Source organism: Ambystoma mexicanum, chromosome 4q (assembly GCF_040938575.1).
Source record: "Ambystoma mexicanum isolate Mex_15411 chromosome 4q, UKY_AmexF1_1, whole genome shotgun sequence".
Taxonomy (NCBI): domain Eukaryota; kingdom Metazoa; phylum Chordata; class Amphibia; order Caudata; family Ambystomatidae; genus Ambystoma; species Ambystoma mexicanum.
The window spans coordinates 185,222,775-185,246,807 of NC_090928.1; the positions used below are offsets into that span (position 1 = coordinate 185,222,775).

A 24,033-nucleotide genomic window follows, 5' to 3' on the forward strand; every position below is an offset into this window, starting at 1 on the left:
CACTGTGCACTGCTAAGACGAACAACCAGGACATCAAAGATGACATCACAAATTGCATTGATGGCATCACTGATGACATCACATATGTGGGCCACTTGTTTTTGTTCACTGACATATCTAGTCCAGTTGTTTTTGTCCACTAACAGTGAGAATGTTAAAACTCAAAAAGTGATATATGTGTAGGAGTTAACCTTATCCTATGTTGTTAAGGTACTTTCCTTAGGGTTTGGTCTCAGCTCGTGGTGCACCTATATGGGGCAATAAGCGGGCCTCAAACACACATTTGTATAATATAATATATAATATACATGATAATGAACTTTAATGTTGTGTGCCTCTGATTTGTATGCATTGTGGGTCTTCGTATGTATTGTTTGCACTAACACAAATATTTAGTAAGTCTTGAATTATAAGTTCCATGTTTAATATTACTCAAAACTCTACTACGGTAGCATTCATTATTTTACTGTCCACAATTACCAGATTAAAAATGTTGTACTTCCATGGTACATGCTGCAGCCATTGTCTATGTTTATGTATGATTAGGTTCAACAACAACACTCCAATATAATGTTTTGCTTAGATGACTACAATCTTTATTACATTAAGTAGTTCATGATGGGTCTCCCTATCACACCTCGATTACCAACATTATAAACACAACCCCTTGTAGGAACCTTTCATCAAAATTCATTTAATATGTGATGTCATCAGTGATGTCATCAATGACATTTGTGATATCATCTTTGATGTCCTGGGTGTTAGTCTTAGCAGTGCACAGTGGTGGCACGAGTTATGGTTGCTTAGTTTACCATAACTGGTGAATTCCAGGGTTTTTTCAGTTTTCCTTGTAACCATAACGTCCCTTTAACAAAGATTTTTCAGTGAATTTCATAGGTTCATATTGGTGCAACTTAACCATAATGTCCCTTTAACAAAAAATGTTCAGTGAATTTCGTGGGTTTTTACCAGTGTATGCTATTTTCCTACAATTTACTAATATCATACTTACCCCAATATAGTAACATTTTTGTCCAATTTACAAAGTTTCACCTTAAAACTCTGCCATTTCCCACTTTCTAGAATAATTTCTTACACTTCTATTCACTTTTTGCAATTTTTTCCACGGTTTTCGTGTTCGCTGACATTCGCTGACGTCGGACATCATCGCCGACTTTCTCGACAGTGTCACTTGACCACGCACCCGCAGCATGATTTTATTTTATTTATTCGCATTTTTAAAGCACACATCAGCCCTAGGGCATTGTGGCGCTGTTACAGATATACATTGCTGGTTGCAGAGGAAGGCTCAGGAATTACATTGACAGATTGAATATACAGATAATCTTAGCATTACATAGACATTGTAGATTGGGGAGTGATTTAGGGTTAAGCAGGGCTATGAGTGTGGAGAGGCTGAGGGAGTAGTGCGAGGTTATGTGAATAGTATGGTTTTGAGGGATTTGCGGAAGGAGAAAAGAGAGGGTTTGGCTCTGAGTGCATTGGGGAGGGCATTCTAGAGTTTAGGTGCTATATGAGGGAAGCTGATACCTCCGGTGTTGGCTCTTTTTATGGAGGGAACGCAGAGTTGGTTTGCATGGTGGCTCCTTTTGGGACGGGCAGAGATGTTCTTGGTTATGGTTTCTGATGGGTAGAATGGGGCGGTGAGATTGGTGCATTTATATGTAAGGGTGAGGATTTTGAAGTTGATCCTTTCTTTGACTGGGGGCCAGTGGACCTCACGTCTGGTGTGGGCTATATGGTCATTTTTGGGATTGTGTAGAGCGGCTCGGAGCACGTTATTTTGTACTATTTGGAGCCTGTTTATGTATTTATTTGAGTTGCCTGCCAGAAGGGCATTGCAGTAGTCAAGGATGGCTCCTATTGTGGCTCTGGCGATGGTTAAGCAGTTTTGAGTGGTCAGAAAGGGTTTGATGGCAAGTATAAGTTTGGTGGTCAGAGCAGAGGTGGACGAGATGTGTTGATCTGTCTTGTCATAGAGAGTGTTGAGTCTAAGTAGACTCCAAGGATTTTAACTGATGTGGAGGCTGGACTATTAGTGTTGTCGATGGTGAAGTGAGTTTATTTGTGGTTGAGTTTGGAGAGTATTTCTTTGGGGCCTAGAATGATAATCTCGGTTTTGTCCCCGTTTAGATAGAGACCATTTATTGCCATCCAGGTTTGTATGGTGGCATATATCTGGAGGAGAGCTTCTACGTTATTGTCGTGATCCCCAGTAAGGGGGAGGAGGACTTGGGTTTCGTCGGCATAGTCCGTGTTTGCTATGCCGAGCGCATCCAGTATGTCCAAGAGAGGTTTGGTGAACAGATTATAGAGGGTGAGTGCAGAACATGAGCCCTGGGGGACTCCACACTTGATGGTGGTGGGAGCTGCATTGGCTAAGTCAGAGTATACTTTCATAGCCCTACCTTCTAGGAAATAGGTTATCCAGGAGGTGGCTTTGTGAGAGAAATGGGCTTCCTTGCACAGGTGGGAGGTGAGAAGGCCATGGTCAAAAAGATCAAACGTGGCAGAGAGATCGAGGAAGAGCAGGAGGGCAGGTTTGCAGTTATCCATTATTTTCGTGATTTGCTTCTTTAAGTCTAGGAGGGCGGTTTCTGTGCTATGGCCTTTGTGTAAGCCTGATTGTCTTCTGCATAGGATAGCATTGGATTCCAGATACTGCTGGATTTGGTTGTGGGCGGCCTTGTCTAAGATTTTGAGGCGGAAGGGAATGGTTGTGATGGGTTGGTAGTTGTTAGGGCAGGCGGGGTCTAGGGTGGTTTTTTTTGTAATTGGGCGAACCCAGACTTCCTTTAGGCTTTGGGGTATGATTCCAGTAGAGAATGATGCATTAAGAAATGCTGTGATGATAGGGATCAGTGAGTCTGTGAATTCCTTGATGATGGTAGGGGGCAGATGTCCCCTTTGCATGTGGAAGGTTTGATGTGTTTGAGGAGGTTGGTGACCTCTGTCTCTGTGACGTCTCGGAAGACGAATAGAGGTATTTGAGAGAGTGGATTAAGTGAGGAGGGTGGATGTGAACTGTCCTGGTTCGGAAGAGCTTTCCGTTCAGCTGTTATTTTATCTTGCAGCATAGTAACTTTGTTGATAAGAGCATGCTGGATGCTGGGGCACCAGACTACGTCTTTGATGATTTCATCCTGGCTGGTGTCAGGCGTTTTGAGTTCTTTGAAAATGGAGAATATTTCCCTAGATTTGGAGTTGGCTTTGGAGATTCTTCCGTTGAATGATTCTGATTTGGCAAGGAATATGGCTTTTTTGTACGAGGAAGAGATCTCTTTGAATTCAGTTAGAGAGGATTGGTTAGGCAAGGATTGCCATTTGGCTAGAGCTCAGCATTTGTTGGAGCAAAGTGTGGATAGTTCTTCCGTGAACCATGAGTTAGAGTGCATGGATTTTTTTCTTTTTTGGTTTCTAAGGGAGCTATGGACTCAATGGCTTGGGTGAGGACGTAGGTGTTGGTCAAGGAGATGGGTTCGTTGTTAAAAGGGGGTTACAGTTCAAGGATATATAGTAAGGGTGCAAAGTTGATCTTAGTTTCTTTGAGCTTCTGACTTTAGCGGATGGGGCATACGAGAGCCTTTTGCGAGTGGAAATGGTCGGAATAGCAAATTGAATAAGGAGGTGATTTGTCCATGGGAGGGTTGAGATGGTAGTAATAGATGAGAAGTGTTGTGGTCAGCGATCCAGTCACTGGATCGGCCTTTACAATGGGTTTGTGCTGTGATTTTCGGGTCGAAACCCATGTGCGTGAGTTCTTTGGCTAGGGAGGTGGATGCTTTGTCATTAGGGTCATGCAGGCCTAGGTTAAGGTCATCTAGCAGGATGGTTTTGGTAGAGCTTTTGAGATTGTTTCCTACAATTTGGAGGAGGTGATTTTGGTTGTCAGGTGAGGTGCTTGGTGGCCTGTAGGTGATTAAGATGTTTATGGTGTAATTGTGGGAAAGTGATAGTTTAACAGAGAGTAGATCAGCGTTATTTTCCCACTGTTGGTTTGAGAGTGTTATGGAGAGGGTGTCTTTGAAGATGAGGGCTACTCCTCCACCTTTGGATGTTTTGCGGTCCTGTCTCAGGATAGTGTATCCTTGAGGGAGGGCAAGGGAGATGGATGGGCCTGATGCTTCATGGAGCCAAGTTTCATTTATGGCTAGTAAGTCAAGTTTATTGGAGATGATGAGGTAATTAATCTCAAGAGCATGTGCTGGGAGGGAGCAGGCATTGATAAGCGCGCATTTCAGTTCGATGTGTGCCGGTGTGTGTGTTCTTTTGGTTGATGATGGTGAATGATGGCGTTTTCATGAATGCATCCGCACATCGCGAACAGGTTGTGCTCCGCGAACAGTTCGGAATTGTGTTTTCAGCTGATCTCGGAATTTTGAAGCTCAAAATGTACCCTTGCACAGCTCCTACAACTATTCCTACTAATTATCCATTAACAATCTAGCACACAATACACACTTGGAAGAATATTAGAAAAACTGCTATTTATTTTAAAAATGGCATCAGCTATTGCCATCCCTCCTCCCCAAGAGCCACTACCACCACCAACTGGAGGACCAACATAACAAAAAAAGCACAGTACTTCAAAAGACAACAAAGAGGACCAAGAAGATGAGTTAGAAGAAGTGCCTACCTCTAGCGCCCGAGAGAATCATGGGTGCAGCAGTTCTTTACCCCTGTTGGGAATATACCAAAGGCTAATGCTACCAGAGTGAAATGCACTGTACTCAGTTGCGGACTAGCTGGACAGCACTCCTACGGGATAACATCCATGCGCCACCACACCAACTCCACCCACTTCAATGCTCTCAGAAAGGTTGTTCCTTTCTTAGCAAGTAGTAGGCTGTCTTCCTCCACCTCATGTTCCTCAACCAATACTGTAACCACACAGCCTGCTTCTGTGGGGCACAAAATCCCACCAGCTACCTTGAAAGTGATAAAAGCGGCTGTTGATCCAGATCTTTCGAAGACAACAGTCCTCTGTATAAACTGCAACACACCACTCTGCAGGGGGAGCAATTTGGAAGTGCTTTCGAAGCTCTAATCAAGGAGCATGAGAAACACTGCCCCCTACCTTAGATGTAACACACGCGCAACATCTTCCCCTGTCCACCTGCCTCTGCATATTTGTGGTTGTTGCCTCTTCCCTCATTTCCCTCCCACCCGTACTTTCTGACCTCTTCTGCACACAAGAAATCAAAATACACCCCCAAAAAAGGTTCCTTTAGGAACCACCTTTCACAGTTAAAAAATAGTACTAAGCAAATAATCTTTTACACTCCATATACTTTACATTTCTCAGTAAAGTAGACAGACTCAGTAAAATTCTCCAACATATCCATTAGCATGTTGTGTTATGCTAACAGGAATAATGGACAATTGTGTACTAGAGAAAAATATAGAAGGACAGACACGATTTTCTGTCCCAAAGTCTTTGCTCTAGTATACTATAAGGACCATAATCGATGGACCTTTATAACTATGCACGGTCTCCAATGTCCCCTTTCCAAGACATGGATTATTAAAAGACCCAAATGGCATGTGCACACCATTGCACAGGGCAGCACTTCTAGCATTTTTTTTATTTTATATGTGTAGCACTCCCTCAAGGCCTGCTTTCAAACAGTCACACATCCATCCACCAATCACTTCCAAAAACTGTACATAAAACCCTATGACTATACTAAACTTCCACACAACAACTCCCACTTAACAATCTTCTGCAAATCTTTTGTATATGCATTCCCTTACTTATACAAATAAATTGTACACAGTGCTCCTATGAATACACATATGCATTGTACAGTGAGAGAAGTGCATAAAAAGAAGGGGCAGTATGGATGGACAAGTGCTCATGAGAACCGAGGAGGACAGTGCCATGGGATGCCAAGGTGGGACGCCGCTGGCTAACTACTGGAGCAGAGGAGTCCCAAGGGTGGGATGCATCTTAACCCCAGCATCCCTTTAACAATGTTTTTTTTTTCTGTCAATTTCATAGTTTTCATAAGGGAACATTTGTCATGGTGTTACATCGCTGTATACACGTTATTCATAATTCCTCTTTTCATATATATGAAAGAACTATAAACCTCCTTTAAGAAACATATTTTTTGCAACACATACTTATGTCTGTCATTTTCAGCAGCGCATGCTGGGGATGCAAATCATCTTTCAATTGCCTATGGCATAAGGTTCCACCCATGACCCGAGCTGTACAAAACCACCCCTATTATTCACTGCACCTACTCTGCATCCCAGCTCAGTGTTCAGTATACGCTAATAATGTAACCATTGGCCAGTGCTCATGGCTTTCAGCCTTGGCCAATCTCCATGGGGCATGGGCTTCGGCCATGCCACATTTCCCAGTAAGCAAAACGGAGTACACATTTGTGTTTGCCGAGGACCAGTCCCACTACCCAGACACCAAATGTATATGACTAGTTTTTCTACTTACATTCCTACACTTTAGAAAAATAAAACACAACACATATTTCCAAAATCATGCTTTCAGGTCCTTGCTAATGCTCATCGCGCAAGTTTGTTGTAATCTAGTCCACCACTTCACGCTGTAATCACAAGCGCAATATTTTTTCCCATTCAAACCTACCGGTTCGCCCATTCTGCGTGCCCCAATAAGTACATTACAATACACATGTCTCCTTGCTGACGGGCAGGCCCATTGCCCAGACACCAATGTTATATCACTGTGTTGTGTACTTACATTTTCACACTTTCTGAAAAATAAAACACAGGAAATATTTGCAAAACCATGCTTTGAAGTTTTTTCTGCCCCTCCTCGTGCATATTTGCTGCAATCCCATCCAGCAATTCAACCTGTATCCACGAGCAGATTATTTTTCCTTTTCAAACCTATCCCAATTTAAAAAAAAAACTTTACCAAATGCAGACGCCTACTTTAATCCCATTGCTGGTCCCTCGTGGTCATGTCCAGTGGACAGATGAGTCATCAAATGTATATCAATATCTTTTGTACCTGCATTATGACACTTTTCAAAAAATAAAACACTGACACATTTGCAAAATCATGCTTTCGGGTCCTTGCCAATGCTCTTCACGCGAGTTTGCTGCAAATCTGTGCATGTTTTATTGGTCAGACTGTATGTACGTAAAATAGTCATTTAACTTAGCCCCCACTTGACAAAATCCATTCACACTTTGCACACATATTCAAGGTTGGGTCTATAATCTATTTGAAAACCATTGTCAACATTCGTCAAACAGCAACAAAGTTATAAGTCATCTAAACATGTTGAGACCCCCCTCTAATTTTGCCGCCCATTAACAAAATCCCACCGGACTTTGCAAAAGGATTCATATCTAGCCTCTTTTTGCAAACTATTGTGCAAATCCATCAAATGGCACCACATTTATAAGCCTTTAAAATATTTTGGGAACCCCCTCTAATTATTGTTCTGTCTTCACAAAACAGCACCACACTATGCAGAGCCAGTCAGAGTCAGGTGTAGAATAACATTCCAAAACATCATGTGGTTTCATTGAGTAGCACCAAAGTTATAAGCCATCCAAAAGCTGCTTTTCACCAACCCTGTAATGCAGAAATAGGCATAGAAGTCCCCGAAAATCTGAGCTGTTGGCGAACATCACAGGACTGCTTTGGACATCTGGACTGTTTGTGGACCTTGGAGTTGGAAAGCCACCCATTTTGGGGCTTTTCAAGGCCATATCCCATCCCATCCTCATCACCCGTCACCTGCCCAGACATTGTTTCATTAGTTTGACAAGTGCAATGTTGTGTTTTTTAACATGTTTTCACTGTGAAGTTCACGGACAACGGCCACTGTCCGCAAATCCAACATGCCATGCGTTTCCAAAAATCTGACACACCTCACGCTTTTCACCATCCAATCAGCATGTGCCTCTGATGTCCGAGGACATCACGTCGTCCTCTAGACCAATCGGAGGCCCGTCTGTGAACCAAACAGGGAAGTGAGTCCACAGATCTAACCCAGAAATCACTAATTTCTTTTACCTACTTTTTGGTCATTTTAAAAAACTACTGGATGGATTTACACCAAATCTACAAAAACATGCTTTTCAGGACCAAGCCGCTGCTCCTGCGGCAAATTTCGTGAATGTCCATCTAGCGGTTTGGGCTGTAGGCGTGTGCACATTTTTTTTTCATTGCATCTATGGTAAAAAAACACACATTTTGGGACCCCCCCCTATAACTTTTCCCTCGTGCACGAAACCTCACCAAACTTTGCAGAATCAATATAATTTTATTGCAATGATTCAGGAGGATTCATCCAGGGGGGCAAAGTTATAAGCTGCCCAAAAAGTGCTCTTTCTATGGGTTGAGCATCTTAACCATAACTACAGAGCCACTACAGCAGGCCCTGTGATAATGTTACATCACATATGCAAGTACGTTCATCTTTGCACCGGTCATGGGAAAAAGAGGTGGGGTCTTGGGGAAGAAACGAGAATGATAATTGCATCCTCAATTTGGCATAAACAGATTTCCAAAAAAAGAACAAGGTTTGCTGATCCCAGTTGTAAAGCAAGTCCATCCTGAAATTAAATTACTGCATTATTGCATCTTTGGATGAATTAGATAATCCACTACTGGAACAAACTGTGTAAACAGGCCAAAGTGCGTGAAGAAAGACATTTTTCAGAGTGTTAATAGAGACATTGTAGCAGTGTGATATGCTGAAAATCATTGTATGTACAGAAAGCCCTCTGGATGGGGAACAAAAAGTCATTTATTTTGTTGGAGAAATAGTGCTTTATCAAATGAATTTCTGTTTATATGTTTTTTTAAATGTATATATTTTCTTAGTGTATGCAACTTGAAGTATGCTGTTAAAATGGTATACCTGTCATGGGCCTTTTCTGCAGCTAATATTATGTTATCATTGTTATAATACACATTTTGTTCACCTGAAGATGAACTTGAAGTCTTATTATTGAATGTGTAAGGTAACAGCTCCCTCTAGCAGTGATAACAGGCAAAGCGGGCAGTCTCTTCTGCACAACTTGAAGTCTTATTGTTGTATGCATAAACCAACACCTCCCTCTAGCAGTGGTAACAGACTAAGCAGGCGCATGGCAGCTTCAGTAAAAACATACATCTGGCCTTTTATTATGTAGTATAATAGTTTGGTGGCACAGACGGACTGGGCCACACTGAATTGGGTTGTAGCAGCAGTGAAGACACTGCTTGATTGACTTAGAAGACCAGCAGCTGGAATAGTTGCCATATCCCTTAGTTCCCATGTCGTTAGAAGAAGCATATAGAGGCCAAGAATGTTCAACAAATCGAGAGGGCATAAGGCGCTAATAGTTTCAATTTTTACTCACTTCTTTAAACTCCTCAACTTAACTCATACACGATTGTAGCTGTCTCAAGCTTAACAAAACACCACAACAGCAGAGGCTTGGATACTGTTGTTGCCGGAAGGCTGAATTCCTCTAATTGTTATTGCAATTGCAAGTAATATCAAGATTCTTCTTGGACAAGGTTCATCGCCTTTGAAAAAGAGCTTTGCTCGAAACACGTGTCAGGCTGTGGAATGGAATTAAAAATATAACTCAATTGTTTTTGTATTAGTGTTAATTGGCGCAGTTCACTGATTACACTTAACTTTGCTTTTCATATTAGTCTCACCTTTGATAAATTCAAAATCGCTTTAAGAATTGAACCATGGGGGGCGTGGCCAGAGAGCGTACGATGAGGACGTGATTCCTCTGAGCTCCCGGGGCCGCCAGCTACATCCTGCATTAATCCTGTGATTTTGGGTGGATATCAGAACAATAAAGACAGCTCAAGGGCGGCGAAACCTTGCTGCACCAGAGCCCTGTGCGGGAGGACTGAATCGGAGCACAGCTGACGAGAAAATCCCTGCTGAAAGTAACAGCGTGTGTGGGCCGTGCAAACCCAAAATGGCCGCCGCGCCTGGTGAGGGGAGGGAGACGGCGCGGAGGAGGTGAGGCGCCGTGGCCGGGATTACATCCAGACCAACCTCCTTACTGAGCGCGGAGGCCACGAGGAGAAAGCGCCGTGCGGGGAAAGGTGCGAAAGTGAGAAGCCGATAGTGTCCACCAGCCTGCAACCCACCCTGAAAGCACCGGCAGAGACGGGCTTGGAGGCGGACTGGTCGGGAGCGAAGCCCGGCCTCCTTACACGCATGAAGCGGGATCCGCTGGTGTGGTGCTGCGCTGCCTGCCGGGGCAGAGACAACACTGGACTGACCGCGGCTCTCGAAGTGAACGGAGCCCGAAGAGCACCCTAGAGCGACGCCCCACGGACCTACCTGCCTGCTCGCCAGTCACTCGCTGTCTCGCCAACACCGCGGGCGGACGAGGTTGAGACGGGCGGGGTCATGCGTGGACAGCAAAGCCCCAACCGGAGACCCGGAGGACCCGCGACGGCCCTGTGCGATTGAGCTCCGAAACCCCTTCTCAATCGGAGCGCGGCTGGAAGGTGGCGGTCTCGGGCGTGGGCGGACCATGCCACAGCGTCGCTGCCTTCTGCTCATAAGCAGACATTTGCGGGCGCTCCGTAAATCGTAGAGCGCCCGCCGTCACCCGGTCTCACCAAGCAAGACATGCCGGTAAGGAGAGGGGGAGGTGGGGCAGGGCACTGAACCAAAGGCGCCACATTACGGGAGGGAAGACTGGACCCCCCTAGCTCAAGCTGAAGACGTGGGCCTAAAGCATCGGCCATAAACCCACCCCACTAGACTGTCAGAACCGGGAACTGGGCACAAAGGTGAATCCTGGAATACAGGAAATGAACAATACCCCGAAAACGAACTGCCAATGAGGCAAAAGGCAACATAAAGGGAACGGAATCCAGCCACTGTGCAGAAGGTCTGAACAGGAATTGGGTTTGGCCATTTGGGAAAGAAATAGATCCCTACACCCAGCTTGTGGCCGAAATATAGGGAAAGAGAGAAACTGAGAACCAACCCACCAGCCAATGACATCCACTGGTAGTGCGGTGCAATACCACGAACCAGCAGAATATCATTAGCAGACGTGTCCACGCAAAGATTAGGGACTCACACAGTGAACCGCTTGCCTGGGAAAGCAACCTCCTGACAAAAGCAGCACCAAACGAACCACCCCAAAAGACGACCCAGAACTCTAAAAACTGCGCACTATATAACGACAACAAACCAGCAGACAGCTACTGCAATGGGTAAGGATAAGGCACTAACCACCAAAAAGGGGGCCAATTGGAGCACCATGGAACAATCCACGACCACTACTCTGCCCCCACCAACAGATTCAGATAGATCTGAAGACACAAAAAACCCTGAAGAGTCCCTATCCCTAAGGGATGTGATGAATGCCATTGCCAACTCGCGATCCTCTATGGAAGTCAAAATGGATGGCATCACTACAGAAGTCTCCCTATTGCGACACAATCTCAAGAAACTCTCATCCCGCACTGGCGAGGCCGAGACCCGTATATTTATTGCAGGGGATGACCTGAGAAGTATGGGCCAGCAAATGAACAGAGCGCTAGAAAGCATTAAAGTACTAGAGACCAGGTTGGAGGAGGGAGAGGGCAGGTCAAGGAGGAATAATATACGTATTCTTGGGCTGCCTTAAAAGACTGAAGAGGATTCCATGGAGCTCTTCCTAGAAAAATGGCTGACCGACCTATTTGCTCCCAAGACCCTATCGACACTGTTCTCAATAGAAAGGGCACACCAAGTCCCAACGGGCACACCAATACCTGGGAAACAACCGAGAACGGTGGTAGCGAAGATCCTCAATTACAGAGATCGGGATGCAATATTACAAATGGCCAGACAAAAAGGGGAGATAACATATAACGGCTCCAGAATCAGATTCTTTCCAGACTTCACTAGGGAGGTACAGAAGATGAGACAATCATTTGACCCTCTCAAGAAGCACCTACAGACACTGAACGTGAAGTATGGCCTCCTGTTCCCTGCGCAATTGAAGATATACCACAATGGCACCACAATACACTTTACTGATCCCAGAGAAGCATGGGCTTGCGCTGAGGGGCATCTGAAGGGAGAATGGAACCCACGCAAACGACAAGAAAAAAGAAGGAACAGGCCACGCCTGAATGAGCCACCAAACGAGCTACCCCATCAGGAAATAGAAGCGAGACCCCAGAGAGAAAATGATTAACTACAAACATGACTGAGAGATGAAAGAACTCATTACACCTGAGACCCATGCAAAAGATGTGAGCCAAAGGGAAATGGACCAAAGCTAAACAAACCCCCACAAGAACTATCCTACCAAAATATGGAAGTGATACCACAAAGTTAAGGCGAATAAATGAAAGAGCGGACAAAAGATAAAATCAACGTAACGTAAAATTAAGCGATGACCACCTAACAATCATAACAATTGGCGAAATGAATGCTGGCGGCCAAAAACACAGCACGGCACAACCCCCCCGAACAATTACGAAGTGCACACTATGGTATTCCTAATACCAAAGAGACTATAAGTAGATAAATGTTTTGTTTACTAGGCGACAGATGCTTCAGTTGGGGAAGGAGTATGGGGAGGGGGAATCGGGAGTTACACAGGTATCCAAATGACACCTGGGGACCACTTCAAACAAGACATACTTGAAAATGGCAAGAATTAAACACCCACATATGGCAAGGAACTCAGTGAGCAATGGCTACATCTGGACTTAGGGAAAAAAAGCTTGCCTTCATGACATGGAACGTGAATGGCCTGGGAAATAGCATAAAGAGAAGACTAGTAATGCAATATATTAATCGACATGATGCGGATATAGTGATGCTAACCGAAACACACCTGGCGGGCACAAACTGCCAATTCTTCAAGAGAACCAAGTACAAAACAGCAATCCATGCAGGCTTCTCCATGGGCTCGAGAGGTGTGCTGATACTGATAAACAAAAGAACCCAGATAGACATAACACAGATAATTCAAGATCCGGGAGGCAGATTTGTGTTCATGCATGGTACACTATGGAACCAAACCATAGTTACAATGGCGATCTACTCGCCCCCAGCATTAATGGCCCCTCTACTCGAAGAAATCATGCCGATAATAGTAAATAACCCAGCGGATACACTGGTGATGGGCGGGGACTTCAATGAGGTGATGAGCAGCATTGAGGATCGCACACATCAGAGAGGAGGAAATCCGACACGACCGACCAAGCTGGCCAGCTTTGCATCGGCATTGGGCCTGAAAGATGCATGGAGGGACCTCCACCCAGGCGAGAAACAATTCTCTTTTCACTCGGGTGCACACGGATCGATGTCTAGGATAGACTATTTCTTCCTCCCCGGTGTAAATATGCACAAAGTAATTGAGTCAACTCTGCAGCCCCGAGGAATATCGGATCACTCCCCACTCACGATGCTGCTTGAGACACAAAGACCCCAGCCCCCACCGAAGTGGCGATTGAATGCATACTACCTGGGATTCCCAGAACTAACGGAGAAAATCCAAGAAACAACCGCAACGTACTTTGAACTAAATCAGGATTCTGTGGACGATGCTGGAATAGTGTGGGAAGCATATAAGGCAACTTTAAGGGGTGAAATACTGAGCTGGTCCTCAGCACACAAAAAATCACACCAGCAAGAAGTAGAAGAAGCAGAAGCAGACGTGAGACATGCCGAGGAGAACCTCATAAGATCAGGAACGACAGATGACAATACATCTCTAAAGGTGGCACAAAAGAAACTATACAATGTGGCGCTGACATGCGCAAAACAGGCGCACAGAACTACACAAGCAAGGATATATGAAACAGGAGACAAAGCCAGCAAAATGCTGGCATGGTTGGAAAGGAGGGAGGACAGCCACCTCCAGGTACGGCGGATAGGCATCACAAACACTGAATGGGCCTCAACGGTAGGAGCTGCATGCGTCTGGAGGTTTGCCTTCTTTGTGTATTACTACTATGCTGGCTTTTCTTAGGTCCGGTGGTAGGATGCCTTTCTCTTTTGCCTGTAGGAACATTTTGAGCATGTGTGGCGCCACTTCTCCGGTGCCAATAGCGGAGGCCTTTGCAACCTACTATGAAAGACTATATGCCCCACCAACGACTCCGCTGGACGCCACCATATTGGACTCAGCGACCATCCCAGCACTAAACGAAACCCAGAGGCTGAATCTCAAAGCCGCAATAACAGAGGAAGAACTGACGACAGCCATTTCCCAGCTACAGAATGGAAAACCCCAGGGCCGAATGGCCTTCCAGTAGAAATATGGAAGAAATTGGCACCGGAGAATTGGCGCCACACATGCTCAAAATGTTCCTACAGGCAAAGGAGAAAGGCATCCTACCACCGGACCTAAGAAAAGCCAGCATAGTTGTAATACACAAAGAAGGCAAACCTCCAGACGCATGCAGCTTGTACCGCCCAATCTCTCTCATTAACACAGAAGCTAAAATATTGGCCAAAATACTAGCCAACAGACTGCAAACAGTGATAACCTCCCTGGTCCACCCGGACCAATGCAGCTTCATGCCACAAAGATCCACGCAAATGAATATACGCAGACTTCACTCTGCCATTGAAAGATCGGCCAGTCTACAGGACCCATTGGCACTGCTTACTATTGACTTTGAGAAGGCCTTCGACTCAGTCCATTGGGAGGCCCTGTGGCTCATCATGGGCAAAATGGGATTTGGAGAGCAATTCACAAACTGGTTCAAACTCCTATACAATGCCCCGATAGCAGAAATCAGAGTCAATGGCTGGTCCTCACGAACCATAAAACTTGGGAAGGGCACCAGGCAGGGATGTCCCCTCTCAGCAATGTTATTTGCACTCGCAATTGAACCACTGGCTATAATGCTGAGGGAGTCCCTAGATTGGAAGGGGTTCCACTGGGCACAGGACTGGGAGGACAGGGTGTCCCCATATGCAGATAACCTCTTAATCTACCTTAGTGACCCAGCGATCTCCTGTCCCACTGTAACCAATATACTAAGTACATGTAGAGCCTTTAGCGGGTTGAGGGTAAACTATGATAAATCCTTGATCTTTCCAATAAAGGGACTCGATGCAGCGACCTTAGCTAATAACCCATTTAAGGTCGAGAAAAAGCAGTTCCGATATCTGGGGATACAAATCTCAACAGACCTAACACAGTATATAGGGAAAAACCTGCACCCAGTAAGATATATTCGTAAATGACGTAAAGCACTGTATGGCCCTTCCACTCACCCTACTGGGAAGAGCTGCTTTATTCAAGATGTTGGCCCTCACCCGGTTTTTATATGCCCTGCAGATCGCACCGCTATATATACCCCAAATAGAATTTCACAAAATAGATGAATCACTCAGGAAACTGCTATGGGGAGGGGGGCACCCACGAATTGCTCTCAGAACCCTACAGCGCTCAATGTGGGAGCAAGGAATCGGACTTCCACACCCGCAGACGTATTACTGGGCTGCCCAAATGTCGGTGGTGGATGATAGCCTGCATGCCGATCCAATGATACCACACAACAGAGCAGACGCCCAGACGGACCATGGAATCACCCCGCTAGAAAGCCTGTATCAAAAGAAAACCCTACAAGCCACACCCACAATGGTGGCTCAGAGAACGCAGATTTGGATGGATGCGCATAAATACCTGGGGTGGGAGGGGAAGGTCACATTGAAACAACCCCTGTGGTGGAATAAACACCTCCCGGAACTTAAAGACATTCCCAAATGGGTAGCCTGGGAGGAGGCAGGGATACAGACATTAGAAGACCTGCTACAGGATGGCGAAATCAAGACATTCCAAGTCCTGAAAGACGAATTCAACCTACCCATCACGGAGCACTTCCACTACATACAGATAAGGCACACACTTACTGCAAGCGAAATAGATCTCCCAAATGTGCCAAAATGCATCCCGATCGAGAGGAGCATAGTGATGGAACGAATTGGACACAAAGTAACATCCACAATGTACAATGCCATCAACTCGTTTGCCACGAAAGAACTCACGGGACTTAAAGAGAAATGGGAAAGAGATGTGGGTCAAATACAAGCAGAGGACTGGACAGTGGCACTTATGTACCCCCAGGAATCAGCAATTTCAGCCAGAATCAGGCTGGTCCAGCTAAAAATCCTACATAGGATTTACTATCCTAGAGAGGCCTTGCACCAATGGGGAAGGGCGACGGACGCTAACTGCTTGAGATGTCACCATCTGAGAGGAACCTTCTTCCACATCCTATGGGAATGCCCGCGGATACAGGACTTTTGGCAACAATGCTGCGATAGGCTCTCAACAGTACTTGACCGTGAAATACCGATGGACCCCAAACTCCTGATACTGGGAATAGATGCGGATATAGAGCTATCCAGATTTGAAAAACTCATGTTTGCAACGACTACGAGTCTCGCAAAAAGAAACATAGCCCAATTATGGGGCTCGCCCAGACCGCCACAGTACGCCAAATGGGTAGCGGACGTGGACATGTGCGTCCCAATGGAGACGAGAGTGTACACCACAAGAGGATGACCAAAGAAAGCGGCCAAGATATGGCAAGAATGGGAGGACAACTGAAGGCAAGCAAAGAACAGACATAGGGACACTGAGCGCCGAACAGTGAACTGATATAAGCCATTGGAACGATCTCGAGAAACTCTAGATGTAACAACTTTACAATATATGCAAACATACTCCAGATACCTGTGTGTTTAAATGTTTAAATGTTTAAATGGTTATGTGTAGTGACCAAATGTCAAGTACTTATTGTTGTGCTTGTTTGTGTCCACAAAACAATAAAAATGTTATATATATAAAAAAAAGAATTGAACCATGCAAATTGTAGCCTTGTTGGTTTCTGCAAAGAAACTGAGGACTGCATTCCACCCCCGTTTTGCCTTGCTTGAGCCACATCCCAGAGCATTGAGCGATGCCAAGCTCTCCCACGTCTTGATCTTTTCAAGTGGCTCCAGCTCTGAGTGGCTCCAGCTAAGGTCAGAATTCTTTAAACAGGTCGAAGTCCAAGCCGTTAGAAGCGCAATTCTTGATAGCAAACTTGAGCCTTCATTTGTTTAAATTAGTTTGCAATACAAAACAGCTTGTAGATCCATATTGGTAGTCTTTATTTTCAGAGAGAGGCTACAATCCAAAAATAAACAGCGAAGGAAAATATCCAATATAACCGTTTTGCGCAGGGACACGCCAATCAAAGAGGTTACAATTGGTGAAATCTGTCACCGATACAGAGGGTTCCAGTGGGAAACGGGTCCCAACAAATATCCATTCCTAAGGAAAAGCAGTGCATCATACCTGCAAAAAAGTATAGGTTGAAACTTCTCAGACTTCTTTTTTTTAGTTTGGGTGAAGGTATAAGTAATGTCAACCTTCTACCTAAGCATAAAGCTCACTCTCCCCGGCCCCACTAAGTACATTGGTCAGTGAGCTCATTTGTAGTGACATTTGAAAGGTCCAGCACCTGCAAAATACATTTTACCTTCATTGCCTAGAAAAGTGCAAAATGAAAAGAAATGTTCAATTGAATCATGAATGTTTCTATTTGGGGCAGGCAAGAAAATGCCTGCAGCGTTCGGAACGTACCTCGGTATGATCGCTCCTCTCACTGAGCCCAAGGCAGTCCTTGTCACACAGTTAGGGTCATATGCAGACTCTTTTTAAGAGTACAATTGTCTGGCATTTCACACCTGGACTGGCCTTTTAGACAGAGCCTGGCTGATATGCAAATGGAGGTATCTCCTCTGTCAAGGCACAGTGAGCCAAAGCGTCACTGTAGACACTCCTGAGTGGCACCTCCCAAAGGAGTAGTTTACTTGATCTTGTTCATTTTCAGTGGAGGATCTGTTCGTTTTTTGGCACATTTTAAACACGTGGGGTTTCATACTAAGTGCAATCTGTCTAGAGAGACACGTCATCAGAGCGGCCCAAAAAATAAGGATGCCCAACAAGGAAGAAGCATATAGGATATGACCTATGTCATGCTTGCTGACATACATAGTTTACGTAACACACCTGTGAGGTCATGTCATGAGCTGCTGGCTCTTTTGTTGGCACCCAAGAGGAGCGTGGTACACCCCTGCAACCCGCGTTCTGCTTGGACTCAGTAATGGGAGTCATGATTTTGTGCTTGCCTGAATGTACAGTAACTGCAGTGGTTCAGTACTGGAGTCAACATGTTTGTACGAATCCTTCTGAAGTAAGTGTTAAGTACCAAAAAGTCATTTTAAGGCTTAGCTGCACTTTCGATAAATAACACCCATTCTCATGTTCTTGGTTTTTCGGATCCTATGCGCTGGTTGCTAGGACTGGTTGGAAACCAGCCTGGCCACCAGCAATTTCAGAATCCATAATTTAGCATGGTTCTTCTGGTGTCACTCCTTCACATTAGTGACGCTGTAAAAGTATTGTAGAAATACGGCACTTCCTTTGGTTAGCACAGCATTCATATGGATAGGTTTTTAGACAATTGAAATGGGGGTGTGGGTTTGGTACTTGCATGCCAGGGGAGTGATTGGAAGGGCAGATGGGACCGGCATTCTCACAGCATTCCGGTGGTTTCCAGATTTGAAGGAAAGAGTTAACTGGTGCCAGGAGTAGGTTCTTGCCAGCACATTTGTTAAATTGAGATTGTCATGCTATTTATTGAAAAGGCTGCCGAGGCCTACACCTCCTGTACAGCCCAAATAGGACAGATTTCAGTCAGTCTACGACACTTCTTGTGTTGTGCACTGCGCGGCTGTTGTGACCACTTCAGAATAATGAATGTGTTCTGACCACTTCAGAATAAGAGTGTTGCCTGGGCGTCAGGAAAAGGTGTAGTGAAGCATGTTGTTTAGCATGCTCACTGCGCTTAGATGAGAATCGGGCCCTCAGTGTTTTTTTGTCATAGTGCCCACAGCCAAATCTGGGCCTTAATCCCCCGACAGGGGAAGAGATGCCGAAAACATGACGAGTCACTCGATAATTAAGTAGGATAATAACAAAAGAAACCCAAAGCTACACTACTTTCCACCTTGCCAGCACCACAGTGAAAGGTCCAACATAACAAAATTCACAATGAATGCTACGGAGTAGAGCGCAGAGCCATCAGAAAATTTGCATCTGGACACAAAACATAAAAAATAGACTTTAATTATTCAGATCATTGTGTCACCAAAACAAAACCCTTCAACAGATGCACATTTAACACACTGATCCCTCTGACAGTATCCTATATTCCCCTCCTCACACCGTAGCCTTGCCTAGGTGGGCACTTGCAAAAATTGACAGAACCACCATTTGTCAAAAAGCCATTCATGGGTGTTAAAGTGCACTTTTCACTGGTGTGTAAGTAAGCGCCGCTTATGTGAGGGGGGAGTAGCAACTCTGTGAAAGCAGAAGTAATAGAGGCCTAATAACCTCATCTGAAAAGCGCCACTTGCACGGAATTGCAAAGGGTGCCTCATACTGAACTGCGCCACTATTAGAGCATATCACAGTGTCTTCTCTGCTCTGCGGCTGTGTGCATGGAGGCCACGGTGGGCACATACTGCTTGCTTCTGTTTTCCTACCTTAACTTCTGAATATACAGTGTAGTGCAGTCGTGTCATTGAGACACCGCCGGCCCCCCAGCGATTCAAGGAAGAGGAGCCAATTGTAGGATGCAGGAGGGGTGGGGGCACACACAGCTTCTGCACAAGGTGCACCTTCTAGGCTGGTTAAATTGGCTGGGAAACCCCATCTTCAACCCAAAACCCACCATCAACACCAGGACATTTAAATGGGGATCACACTATGAACTATCCACTCTTGTGTAGCGTTATTTTTAAGGGGTGTCTTGTGGCCGGGCATATATCCTACTGTCTGTGACACGTACGGTACTCTGCCGAATGTTCCCCAGAAAGGCTGGACTGGACCTAGTGCAAGCAAGGGTTTTTGGAGATGGGGACGATGCTCAGCATGAGGGTGGGTGGTGCTCTTGTTCACATCATTCCTCGCTTAGTCGGGGCCAGTACCTGCCCCCAAATGACATCCCTGTATCCATGACAAGTTTCAAGGAGCCACCCAGTAGACAAAAGTGATTGGTAGTGAACATTGTTAATAGAAGGGATGTTACAATTATAGAGTTGTGCATATGAATTAATTACCACTCTAGTTATGTATAGGATCATTCAAATAAACAAATTAATAATTCTAGGACTTTGGTGGATTTCAGAAGACTTTATATCATGGTAAGTCTTTAACAAAATTGAACATATTTTCTGACACTCCGATCCCATATCACAATTGTAAACGTCAAAATACAAAGAGAACATATTCTAACCAAAAGTTGATGAGTTATATATGCAGTCCCAACATTTAAATCTGAGTCAAAATGAAAAATATCAATTCACACCTAAGAGCATAGTGAGTTCAGTTATTCGAAATAGAAAGCAAAAACAGCAATAATAATAAAAAGACACGTACATAGGATGGCAATATAAAGAAGAGGACATTGTGAGGGAAGGGATCATGGATAGCCACAAACTATGATGTAGCAATGTCTGTATGGCTAAAGATCCACCACAGGAGAGGAAAAATATGTATAGTAAAGTAGAGAGACCATATAGGGCTGGGACCTTCATGCGTTGGCTTTCCAGTTGTTTTGGACTACAGGTCCCATCAACTTTAACCAGCCTAGCCAATGAAAAGGAATCGTGGACATAAGAGTCCAACATATCTGGAGAGATGCAGGTTTCAGAACCCTGATATATGGGAGAGATCAAACTCTGTTAATCCCACCAAGGGAGGTACCGAAGGAAGGGAGGTCCAATTTAACAGAATATGTCTTCTGTATCATTGAGCCAATATATAATACATTCTTGATTGGCTATTTTAGAAAACTCACCTAACCACGTGTCATGTATTGGGACACTGGTAGTATTCCATAGTCCGAGTAAAAGTAATGTATCTGCCATTAAGTCTGAAACAGTTGTGAGACAGTCATGGTATCAAGAGAAACGCAGACTCAAAGGGAACAGTTTCAAAAACCTTCATTTATTAAAGTCCAGGGGTGGTGTAATTCCTAACTGGCCCTAACTCTAAAGGGATTTTCCCCTCAACGGATGTTTCTAAGGGTCATCGATGTCTGAAAGTCCAAAAGCAAAATCTGTCTGTGTTTGAACCTATGCTTGCCCTCACTTTTTGGCAAAATGTGATAGGACGTCTTCTTAAAGAAAAATAGTGGCTCAAGAAAAAGGAAATGTAAACCACAGCTGGTTTCAGGTAGTCTTACTAATAGGTGTAGTTCTGCCAGTGCAAAATATTTCAACTCAAAAGGGTAGCCCTAGGAGCCTTCCACATAGGGCTCTTGCATTAAGTTAATAAAGTTCACCATGTCTCTGGGTCTCTTGGGGTTCCCTTCTCCAAGCTTGGACTCCTCTGGTTCCAAAAAAAAATACACTGTTCTTTTCAGGCCTCTCAGGGTGTTCTCCGACAAGTCTAAGACTCTCTTTACAAAGTTCAACAATGTCTCTTGTACAGTTCTTGTTTGGCCTCTCAATGTTCGCTTCCCCAAGTCTAGCCCTCTCTTCACATTGTCTTTAGTGGGCCTCTTAGGGTTCCCTTCTCCAAGCCTAGGCCTCTCTTTACAAAGCTCAACATTTGAGAGGCTGCTTCAAGATATCTGCCTTGAGCATACATTGAATTATTTATAATTGGGTTCGATTGAGGGGCATGACTTGACGCCGAGGCTGATGGCTGCCTGATTACGCACCTACCGCATGTGACTTATATTCTAAAATGTCCGTGGCATTATATCAACTTGTTTAACCTTTTACCTTGCATCAGGACATTGTACTCCCTCTGGGGCCTCAAAAGATATCACTTTCTATTGTTTTACTTGCGCTTTGGCTGGCATTTCTTGCTCTGGAGCTCCTACGTGACTTCATGCTGACAGGAGCCGACGAAACTGAGGAGAATCCCGGCAATCTCTCCAGGAAACACTGCTGCCTTGCAGCCAGGCCTCTTGCATGCGCCACCTGCTGGTCTAACAAGTTTTAGCACCATACACAGTTATTTGCTTCACTGCAATGGTACCATGCTGCGGTGAGAAATTTTATTTTGTATCCCTATCTTACAATTTTTAGCACTACTGTTCACCATTTCCTCCTGCTTCACTGTGTTACAAAACTGACCAAAATCTTACTTATAACTATAGATTTCAACACTACCATGGACACTTTCCTTGGCCTAAACCCTCATATCTTTGAACATCACAACTGACCACACAGAGATACATTATGGCTGCCGGAAAAGGCGGACATAAGATAGCGCAGATGAACAAAGACTCCCTCCCAGTCAGCCTCATCCTTAGCCCCATTAAAAAGGCCCAAAAGTGACTCCCCTCCTCCGTCTAATTCCCCCGACCCCAAAGTGGAATTACGACTACAGGAAATAAGGTCTCTGAAGCCTTTTATAGAGACTACCAATTTAAAATTACAACAACTTGATAGGTGGTGCGCGTTTGAAAATAGAGTGGAGGAGTCGGAGAAGAGACTTGGCATGGTCGAAGATCTCTCTCCTAGAGTAACATCACTTGAATGCAACGTCAAAGAACTCCAAAAACACAAGAACACGAAAACCGAAGACAAAGGAATAACCTCTGTATCACAGGCCTTCCTGAAGGATGTGAAGGGAATGATGTTATCCTGTTCCTGCAGAAAATGCAATCGGCCCTTCTCCACATGCCACCGGACATTGTCCTCAACATTCAACGAGCGCACAGAATCAAACCCCTGAAATCTGCTCAGGCTCATCATCTCATGCCACATACTCTCATTTTATTGCTACTGGAATATACACAGCTACAGCTTATCATCTCCAAAGCTAAAGAAAAAAAGTCTCTTATCTGGCAAGGCAACAGAATTTACATTACACAGGGTGTCGCCCGGAAAACTGCACAATGGCGTAAGGAATTCCTTTCATACCACCCTGCCCTGAAGCAGCTTAACATCAGATATGGTCTCTTCCATCCCTGCTCCTTCAAAATTACACATAATGGGAGAACATCTGTTTTTGATGAACTGGCAGACCTTAAGTCCTTCATAAAATCCCTGAAGGCTGACTGTATGGATATTTCTACTCCGCCTATGCCCTCCACCTCTGGCATTTGAGTTCCCATTCAGTCATGCATCTCACTGTTGTCCTGCTACTGTTTTTGCTGCGGGCATTGACTTTGTATCCAATTCTTCTTCATAATGTTCGCAGGTGTGGTTGTGGCGATGAGGTCACCCTTCATCCAGCCAGACTATTTTATTTTTTTTTTAAACACTTTATTTTATCAGTGGTCGCAAAGATACATAACACAGCTACAACTTCACAGTACAGGCACGAATGAGTAAAAGAAACAAAAAACAAAGGGAATAACAAAGACAGGAGGGGAGAAAATCGGTCCACATATCATACATCCTCTCGAGGTGGCATAATCACATCGTCTCATCATCATCAGAAAGCATGTCACATAAGTACATTCTGAAGGGTCCCCATATATCTTTAGGCCTACTGGCCGTTGGGCGGGTGAGGACAAACTGCCCTTCCGCCTCGTTAACATATGTCAATTCCCGAAGGAACTGTTTCACAGTTGGCGGTGCAGTGTTCTTCCAATGTTGTAGAATACATTTTTTGGCTACCGCGCACGAGACATTAAACAGCCTCCTGCGTTTTTCCGAGCACTTGCCTATGTCCAAACAAATATTTCTGTGGGGTTAGTGTCGGGGGGATTTGTGTAAATTGAAAATATATTTTATTGACATTTTGTAGGTTATTACTGCGAACATTACATCAAAAAGAAAACAGTATTACATTTATAGAAAGCGTTCCCACCAATAACCCTTTTATCCCCCCCCACCCCCCTAGCCGTTTAATCAAAGTAGAATCTGGATTTAATACTTCGGAACACAATGTACAGTCTCAGAACACAGGTAGTGGGCATTTTTTGTATGCGCTTGCCCTTGGGCTCAACCTATTAGAACCCCCTTGTGAGGGGGAAGCCATATGTCCCAGTTATTGGGT

At 44.7% G+C, this 24,033-nt stretch overlaps 1 protein-coding gene across 3 annotated transcripts in view; it reads left to right on the top strand.

Moving 5' to 3' along the window:
• RPS6KA2 (ribosomal protein S6 kinase A2) overlaps positions 1-24,033 on the top strand; it is a 1,317,456-nt gene that overhangs the window by 851,164 nt on the left and 442,259 nt on the right. The window lies entirely within an intron of this gene.